Below are 10,648 nucleotides of genomic sequence, written 5' to 3' on the forward strand. Positions count from 1 at the left end.
GGATCACATGCTTAACAACAAGGAGGAAAGCTGGAAAAGAAGGGGGGGAGGGGGACTCCCAGGGGGGTGGGAAGGCTGCACAGTGAGAAGAACGTAATCAACAGCCCCGTAATGTACACGTATACACTGGTGCATTCGTGTATCATTTTAACAGCAATGAACATGTGTTTGTATATATACAGACACACGCATACACATATATATCAACTAAACGTATTATATAGGATAATAAAGAATTCCCCAAACACATCAATTTATTCAGTGGTAAACATTACCATCTAGAAGCGACCAGAGAGAAACAAACCATTCTGGAATATAAGAGGTCTCTAAAAAGTGTGTAGGGAAATGGGATTAAAGACAATGGAACTGAGATGAATAAAAATATCAAATAAAGACAATGGAACCCTTTCACCGACATCATATTCAGGCCCCCTCTTACAATACCTGGAGCCCTGGTGACTAGTGGTTATACCTTGAGCTGCTAAGTGCGAGGTCACCAGTTCAAAATCACCAGCTTCCCATGGAAGACAGACCAGGCTTTCTACTCCCCAGTTAGTCTCAGAACCCTACAGGGGCATTTCTACCCAGTCCTGTAAGGTCACTCTGAGTCAGAAGCAGTTCAACGACAGTGAGTCATGTTATAGTCAGGTGCTATAGAATTGGTGCTGACGCATGGAGACCTGATGCACAACAGAACAAAACCCTGCCCAGTCTTCAGCCATCCCCACAAGTGTTATATTTGAGCCCATAGATGCAGACACTCTTTGTCGATCCATCTGGCCTAAGGGCTGCCTTATTTTCATGACCCCTTTATTTTACCAAGCATGATGGCTTTCTCTAGGGACCAGTCTCTCCTGAAAACTTGTCCAAAATACTGAAGAGGAAGTCTCCCTACCCTTACTCCTAAGGAGCATTCTGGCTGTACTTCTTCCAGGACAGATTCATTTGTTCTCTATTCCAACACTGTAACTCAAATGCATCGATTCCTCTTTGGCCATCTTATTTAATGTCCAACTTTCACATACCTGTGAGGAGATTGAAATTACCCTGGCTTGGGTTAGATGCACCTCAGTCCTCAAAGTAACATCCTCATTTTTTAACACGTCCAGAAGGTCTTATGAAGAGGAAGTGCCCGAACAAAATGATTTTAATCCTTGAAGATCAGCCTGTGCAGCCTCTAAGTCATTTGACTCTTTGAAAATTTAATAGTGAGAATGACTCATCTCCCCATCAGTTAATCCAAAAGCCATTCTTGCCAGAGCTGCTACAAGTAGCCAGTAGTTCTAGCTTGTTCCTTTGTCAGTTTTAAATACGAAAAGGAATACAGGAAATCTGAGAACACATGGTTTTCCTGTAATAATACAGCTCACGTTTCCAAGTCTCAGGTAGTTGAACAGAGACACACCCTAGACTGTGACCAAAGCAAATAGAGAGCACACGTACTCTAGAATGACCGAGTACGTTTACAGTTGGAGGTTAGAATGGCGGTGGCTAGAATACACACCTGCGCTCTGCATTTGTCACATCCTAACAAGTGTACCAGGCTAATTGGTGAAGGTGGTGATTTTTATTCGGCAACATTTCAAACCATCAATTTGCAGCACAGAAAAAGCATGTTTCTGCCTGTGCTACAATTCTTATCCTGGATCTCTAATGCGATGCTTTCAACCTGTGCCTCCACACATAACAATATGCCCAGCATTTCTGGGCTGCTAAGACCTTCTAAGATGGTGAATTTTGATGTTGTTGTTGTTGTTGTTGTTGTTGTTGCTAGCTATTGCATTTCTCCCCCTTTAAACTCATGCTCTGCTAAGAACCATAGCTAAACTGACGTGTGTAGAGATTAAAGGTACATCTACTGTGGCGTCTTAACATCAAACGGTCAGAGTTGTGCATGACACAAGTAAATTGCACGGTACTGACTCTTTCTCTTTTGCCCCACTTCCCCTCATTCTAGAAAACTCTTTGTTATCATCCCTGGTGTGACTGCTCTGCACCACTCCTGATGCTGGATACCGACCAGCAGAGATAAACACTCTCCCCAGAGAGTGTATGATCTAATCCACAGCACAGGGGGACAGAAGGAAAGGTGAGAGAGGAGAGGCGGAGGAGAGAAGAGAAATTTGAATTGACCAATGAAAGCTTTTAGAGAAGGTTACATGTATATCCCTAAAGAAAGCAAATAAACCCTGTTTATAGAAACAGTTCTGCTCTGAATCCCAACAACTGATTATAAGCATGATCTGCGTTTGATACAGTTTCTCTGTATTAAAGAAAGATTCCTATGGAGACTTAACCTTTGTTTATGAAGGAAAAATAGTGCTAAAACTCAACTTCTTTAGTCAGATATAGTTTACCACTGATCTTCAGAAGAAAAAAAAAACCCATCTGGTAACCAAAAAAAAAATGTAAAGAATATTTATTCTGACACAATCCTTGAAACCTTGAAGCTGAAACCACAAAATCGGTGCGGTTATTTCCTAATGAGTCCCTGATGCTACCCACGGAGAGGCCATGTCCTTGCTCAGACACATGCATGTTTAGTTTCTCAGACAAAATGCAGGGAAGGAGGTGTTCTTCTGTGTACCATGAATGCTCAAATGCTGGTGAGGAATTAATCGACTGAACGAGGAATTGTTTCCTGTAAGTCTTATAGGGAGTCTAAAAATGTGAGGAAAGAATCTTTTCCCATTGTGGAAATTCCCAGATTAACCTCTTTCCAATTAGCGCCTCATTGGCAAGACTTCAATTTGAAGCCAGAGAATTAATCAGCTTATAAAAATCTATTGTTTTCTTAATATTTCTGTGGTGTTGCTTTATGTGTGTGCTCTGGATTTTCTCTAATCCTGGCTTAGTCTTTCAGGTTTTTATGCCATTGGATGAGCACGGGGAATCCTGACTTCATCTACTTATCCTCCCACTACCCTAGGCACTGGCTTTCCATCTATCTCCACACTAAAAGGATGGAGATTAGCTGCTTGCTCAGAACTCTGGACTTGTCGCCTCCCCTGCCTCTGCTGCTCCTGCATTTGCTCTGCACATCTCACCTGTGCAGAGAAGCCTTCCATCGGGGTTGCTCCTTATCCACACGCAGGTCTGATATAACTAGAGCCAAATGACATAGGCCTCCTGGGCATGTCACAGCTGGAAGTAGCACTAACTTGATTCTAGGATAAAGCTATTGCCTCCGTTTTCTAGAACGAGTGGTAAACAATGTGAAGTCATGAGATAAAAGGAAAAGTATTTATGTATCACCTTGTCCCTAGGTACATATACTTCCAAAGCCCCACGCCAACCGAGTTGCTATTGAGACGATTCTGAATCATGCTGCCTTAAGCGTGTGAGTGTAAAACTGTGAGCCATAGAGTTTTTGGAAGGAGATCGCCAGGCCTTTGTTCCAAAACACCTTAGAGAAGACTCAAACTTCCATGCTACCAGCGAGTAATCAGCACATAACCATTTGCACCAACCAGTGACTCCTTGTATTCACTTAGCTCAAGATAACAACCACCCCTCTACCTAAAACAATGGCTAGTATCAGTAGAAGAGTGGGCAAAGAGATTCTGATACATGCATACAGTGGGATACTATGAATCACATAATGCAGAAACCCTGAAACACCCTGTGACATGGGTACACCTGGAGAGTCACATGCTGAGTGAAATAGTCAAGCACAAAATGACAGGTATTATATGAGACCAGTGTTATGAGGGAAACGATATTAAAAACTAAGATGAAGACTTTCATCCCGAAGGGAACAGATTTTGAAGACTGCCAAGAGGGTGGAACAAGGAAAGAGAGAAAGCAATGGCTTAGACCATCGAGGAGTGTTAACTGTAACAGAAGGAGGAGAAGGGAAAGTTAGAAATGGGAGAAGAGTAAACGATGAGGGGTTGAGTCATGGTTTAAAGTGTTGGATATATGTAAAAGCAATGATCTGAAATGTAAACCCTCCCCTAAACCAACAAAATGGTCAACATGGGCAAGTTTTACAGTTCATCACTGAGAATGCTGTGATCTGGCGAGCTTAATGCTTAGATGCCACAACTGCCACGCTCTTGCATATTCTTCCTAGCCTTAGTTCAAGTTCCGAAATGCAGCCTAAGCTGTAGCATCCTAGGAAACCATCTATCAATCACCCATCCTCGAGTCGGTGCTCCCGTTGGCTAACTTTAACAAGCATTTCCCCCACGACTTGCCTGTGCAGCCATCAGGACGTTCAGCTGTATTCAACACATTGGAAAAAATCCTAAGAACCACAATGTCCAGAGACAAGCCTGACAGCATAGAAACCCTGTTGAAGAAGTCATGTACATACAAGAAATGAATTTCATACAGGAATGCTACTGTTTTTTAATGTTAATTTAACGTAAAATCTCATCAGTTGAGATCTACAGACACATGGCTTCCTGAAAGTGCAGTAGTGTACTGCAAAAACTAGTGTGTGGATATGCCTCTGAATCACAACTCCAGCTATTATTGGAAAAGCACTCTATTCAAGTCAGGCGATTTTCCCCATTCATCTTTCTAAAAAATTGTACAATATATTAGTCTCTACAAGGGTTCATTTTTAAGTCTAAGAGAAGTTGTTAAGATATCACTTACAGTACCATTAAAGTGCTCACTGCTGAATCTGTAGCCTTTGAACATATACTGAATTATGGCTCTGTCAAATGCAGCGCATCCCAGCCAACGGGCAGGAAGGGGAGGGAGCCAGGGGAATGCAGCAAAGTACCCCGATCTATATTCATTTGTTTGTCTCAGAACTTAAGTTGATTTTAATGTCAGAGATTGCTTACACTTTTTAAACTGTGTAACATATTTCAAAGGGGCAGACTCAATTTTCAAGTCAAACAGCAGATAATGGCATCAGGGAGACCTGCAATCACACAGGAAATACACATAAAAAGGGCAAAATGTAAGTTCAACATTTGAATAAGCAGCCAGATGGATATGTGACTTCAAAGGGTCCCCTTACTGCCTCAACCTTGCTTAGCACTGTATGTTTTCAAGATACTTTTTAATCATTAAAATCACACAGCATTACTGTTATCTCCATAGCACGTGTTCATCAATCAGTGAGAAATAGAAATAGTAAGTAACCTAACTTACTGGAGTCTACTCACCAGGACTATCACAAAGCCATGGAGTCGCCTCTTCAGAGAAGCTAAAACACTGTGCTTGTTTTACGAGAACCAGTTGCCTTGGAGTTGAATCTGACTCATGGCGAGATCATCTGTGTAGGATTTATGCTGACACTTTTGTCAAAGATTATCTCCAAACCTCCCAAGTAGCTTCTAGGGCAGCGGTTCTCAACCTGTGGGTCATGACCCCTTTGGGGGTAGAACGACCCTTTCACAGGGGTCACTTGATTCATTATGGCAAAATTAGAGTTATGAAATAGCAACAAAAATAATTTTATGGCTTGCGGGGGGGGGGTCACCACAACAGGAGGATCTGTGTTTAAGGATCACTGCATCTGGAAGATGGAGAACCACTGTTCTAGGGGGGACTCAAATCGCTAATCCTTCTAACTGAAAGGTCATGCTAACTGTTTTTACTACTCAGGGCATTTTTGCTCATGCTCAGAAAACAAACCGGCCAGTTGCCATTCACCTGAGTCTGATGCGTGCGTATCAGAATAGATTTGCCCATATAGCTTCAAAGGCCATTACCTTTCAGAAGGACAAGGCCAGGTCATTTTTCAAAGCTGGGTTCAAACTGCAAAACTGTTATGCAAACCAAGACCATGGAATTCATTAAATACCCAAGACTGAGACTCAGAGAGCCTAAGGAAATTTAGGTTTGAATGAAAATGCTGTAAGAACAAAAGCACAGTCTGCCTTATTTACTGCTCTGTCATTAACATCTAGCATTATGCAAGGTTTTTCATGAAATAAAGAATGAATGAATGAGTCAATCAATGCACTAATCAATAAGTAACAAATGGAGGTGTCTGACCTAAAGAAACTTAATGAGCAGATGCAATCTCTTTAAATTAGAGTTTTAAGTAAGAATCTAAGATGCCGGGAAAGAATGGTCTCTAGTGTGGGCTTTCCCAACACAGTAAAAATTTGGTTTTTAATTATCATCACAGGTGAGGTGGACTCTACGGAACTACTGTAAAAGGACAAGCTCAGTGGGTACAAGGACAGGTATAGAAATTCATGAGATGCCAGACTGGATGGCAGAGCAGTTGTGTGACACTGAGATGTCCCGAAGGAGCTGTGGGAAGATGGCGATGGAGTAACACATACCAGAGGGACTACGCAGAATTCAGCCTAGCAGAGTTGCTTAGAGGGAAATTCAACACTGCTGGAATGCAGGAGGAGCATCATAAAGATAAGTAGGCACTGACCCATGGGATTTTGAGGGGCTGGAGGCTTTTGGTTTACCACAGTGGAGGCTGGCTAGAGCTTGACCTTAGCCCCAACACTGTCTCTGCCAGACCCAGGACCATTTGGAGCCCATAAGGGGGCTTAATATCAATATAGCCACAGTTTGGCACCGCCTACTTCGGGACAAGGACTAAAGTCTTGCAGCTCCATGGGCAGGGATCAGGGTTCAGCTACATTGTTTGTTTTGTTTCCCTATCTTCTTAATATTCCTGCACAGTCTCAGCAGGATTACTTTTTAATTTTTTTGGCCTCTTTGTCCCTTTCATGTTCTCTCACATTCCACTACTGACCTCCAAACCTTTCCCCTCAGCCTAGGGCATTTACGCCTGTGCCACACACCTAGCTAAGTGAGCTCCACCCTGTGCAGCTAGCGCAAGGCTAGGGAAAGCCCTGCCGACTTCCACCAGGGGATACTATGCCTACCTTCTTACTGGGGCATTCCTGCCTGTGTCCCTGGGGAACTAAGGCCACTGGGCCAACACTCATCAACGTTCCAACCTGCTGCAGGAACCGCTGCCCAACCTCCGCAACACCAATGCAGGCAACCCACCAGCCTTCTGGGGCACTCCCCTGAGACGGAAGCCACAGGAGGATAAAGTGGTAAGTTAGTTCCATAGTGAATTAGGCAGTTCTAAGAATCATTACTACAAGTCTCCCAGAGAGAGCCAGTGCTCCAACTCCCTGGAAAATGGCACCTAGCTCCTGTAAAACAGCACAATGCAAACAGCCATCAGCCCCAACGACCTCAATGAAAAAAACAGGAGAAACAAGAGGCCATAGCAGAAGATGTCTCAAACATAATGACATGCATAGAAGAAGCAGACATTGAGCTGCCACAGAAAAAAATTTCAGAATGCTGCTTGGAGTCATATAGGATATGGGGGAAACAGTACAGAAAAAGGATGAAATGATAGAGGCAATAAAGGCCATACACCAAAGGGAAATACAGGAGCTTAGGGAGGAGATAACAAAAACCAGTAGCAGAAACATTAATCTCAAGAATCGACTGGAGGAAGAAGAGGACAGCCAAGCAGACTTTCACAAACACGAACAAAAATCTAGTAAAATATCAGAGAAACTAAAGAAAACTTAAGAGCTATGTCTGATGCTATGAAGCAGAGCCATATTAGAATTACTGGCTTACCAGAGGAAAACAAAACAAAGAAGACATCTGCAAGGAAAATGAGAGAATTCTTGAGGAAAACTTCCCCAGCTTAATGAATGGAAACCAGGCAACCATTCAGGAGGCTGAAAGAACACCAGCAAGACTGAATCCCAAGAAGAAGTCACCAAGGCACAAAATAGTTAAACTATCCAACTTTGAGAAAAAGGAGAAAATCATGGGAGCCGCTAGGGAAAACAAACAATAACATATAAACATTCACAAATCAGAATATGCTCATACCTACAATCAGAAACTATGAGGAAGAAGAGAAGGTGAAGTAACATATTCCAAAAATTGAAGGAAAACAATGCAAACTCAAGAATACTCTACCCAGCTAAATTATCTATCAAGATTGTTGGAGAAATAAGAGTCTTCCCAGTCAAGGAAAAACTCAAAGAATATGATAGAAGAAACCCAGCCCTACAAAAGATCCTTGCCGACCCAGTATGGGCAGAAGAACAACACCCACCAAGCATAAATAAGAGACTGTCACATGGAGCAACCTCACTCAGAGGGCAACAGAGAGAAAATAAACCCCAACATAGCATTGGCTTAAGGATGGAAAGAAGTCAAGAAATATATGCACACGTGCAAACACACTAATGAGAATGGAAAGTAGGAAAACACCCAACACAAAATGTACAAGATGACATCGCAGAGTCTGCAGATTGAGATAATAACTGTGAATATAAATTGCCTGCACTCAGGCATTAAAATACTGAGACTAACAGGCCTATCAATCTGCTGCCTACAGGAGACACATGTCAGGCTACAGGCAAAAATAGGCTGAGAATCAAAGGCTAGAGAAAGGCATACCAAGCAAACAACAATTCTAAAATAAGCAGGGGTTGGAATCCTAATCTCAGATAAAATTGACCTCAGAGTGCAAACCATAAAGAGAGATAAGGAGGGACACTATATAATGCTCCAGGGAATAGTAGATAAAGAACCACTAAGCATTGTAGACATATATTCCCCGAATAAGAGACCTGCTGAATATGTCAACCAAACACTCCAAAAGAAGAAAAAAGAAATCACAGCCTCCACAATTATAGTGGGTGACTTCAATACACTGCTCTCTGAGAAAGACAGATCACAGGACAAGAAACTCAACAAGGGGGCTAGAGATCTAAACACTACAATTAGACAATTTGACCTGATAGATATTTACAGAGCTTTTCATCCAAATAGAAAAATAAAATCACATTCTTCTCAACCCCACACGGCACATCGTCAAAGATAGACTACATGCTGGGGCATAAAGCGAATCTACATAAATTTAAGGGTGTTGATATCATACAGACCTCTTCCTCTGACCACTGTACCATAACGCTGGAAATCAACAAAAGGAAGATGAAGAAACAAGAGCAAACAATTGGAGGATGAATAACTCAGATCAGAGATCAGAGATGAAATTAGGAAATTTCTAGAAACCAACGAGAATGAGCACAGAACATACCAAAACTTATGAGAAACAGCAAAGGCAGTTATCAGAGGAAGTTTCATAGCAATACATGTACACCTGAGAAAGGAAGAGAGACTTATGGTTGATATGCTAGCACAAAATTTACAACAACTAGAGCAGAGTCAGCAGGACAATCCTACTAACAGCGAAAGAAAAGAAATTATAAAAATCAGGGCTGATATTCAGAAGAGGGAAAATAAGAAAACTATGGGGGGAAATGCTGCTAAAATTTGGTCCTTTGAAAGGATAAACACTATCGACAGACCGCTGGCAAACTTAAGCAAAGCAAGGAGGGAACAAATTTCAATAGCAAGAATAAGGGATGAAAGAGGGAATACTGCAACAGACCCTAATGAAATCAAAAGGATAGCTACATAGTACTACAAAGGATTGTACTCCAATGAATTAAATAATTTGGAAGACATGAAAAAATTCTTGGACAAGACTATCCTTGATGGACATCAAGAATCTCAACAGATCCATAGCAATAGAAGAAATAGACAAGGTTATCAAGGAATTACCAATTTTAAAATCCCCTGGACTATATGGCTTCACTGGAGAATTCTACCAAGCATTTAGGGAAGAACTACCACCAATCTTACACAAACTGTTCCAGAACAAAGAAAAAGGTGGCTAACTCCGTCTATGAAGCTAATATAACTCTGATACCCAAACCAGGAAAGGATCCCACAAGAATTGAGAACTACAGACCAATATCCCTAATGAACATCATTGCAAAAATCCTTAACAAAATACTAACAGAATACAAAGTATATAAAACAAATAATTCACCACGACCAAGTGGAATTCATACCAGGAATGCAGGGATGCTTCAACATATGAAAGACCATTAGTATTATTTGTCACATTGGCATGACAAACTTTAAGAACCACATGATAATATTGATAGATTCAGGAAAAGAATTCGACAACATCCAACACCAATTCCTGTTTAAGACACTTGAGAAGATAGGAATGGAAGGAAAATTCCTCAAGACAATACAAGGTATATATGAAAAACCAACAGCTAATGCGGTAGTCAATGCAGAAAAGACTAACACAATCCCACTGAAGAAGGGGACCAAACAAGGATACCCCTTGTCCCCACTCTTATTTAATATCGCGCTGACGGTTTTAGCTAACAGCATAAGGCCAAGAAAAGACATCAAAGACATTTGTCTGGGGAAGGAAGAGGTGAAACTCTCATTATTTGTAGATGATAGGATTTTATATATGGAACATCCCAAAAGTTCCACAAGGGGAGTACTGGAAGCAATCGAGAAGTTTGGCAGAGTGGCAGGATACAAGATCAACAAACAGAAGTCCATCGGACTGTTATACACATCAGCTAAGACCACAGAAGAAGAGAACAAAAAGGTGATGCCCTTCACAATAGCCAAACACAAATTGAAATATCTAGGGATATACCTGACTAAAAGAATAAAAGATCAATACGAGGGAAACTACAGAACACTATTACAAGCAACCAAGAGCAACCTCAACTAATAGAATATCCCATGCTCATGAATTGGAAGACTCAATATTAGTCAAGATGTCAGTTCTGCCAAAGGCACTATACAAGTTTAATGCAATCCCAATACAATTACCCTCATCTTTCTT

Source organism: Tenrec ecaudatus, chromosome 7 (genome assembly GCF_050624435.1).
Source record: "Tenrec ecaudatus isolate mTenEca1 chromosome 7, mTenEca1.hap1, whole genome shotgun sequence".
NCBI classification, from domain to species: Eukaryota; Metazoa; Chordata; class Mammalia; order Afrosoricida; family Tenrecidae; genus Tenrec; species Tenrec ecaudatus.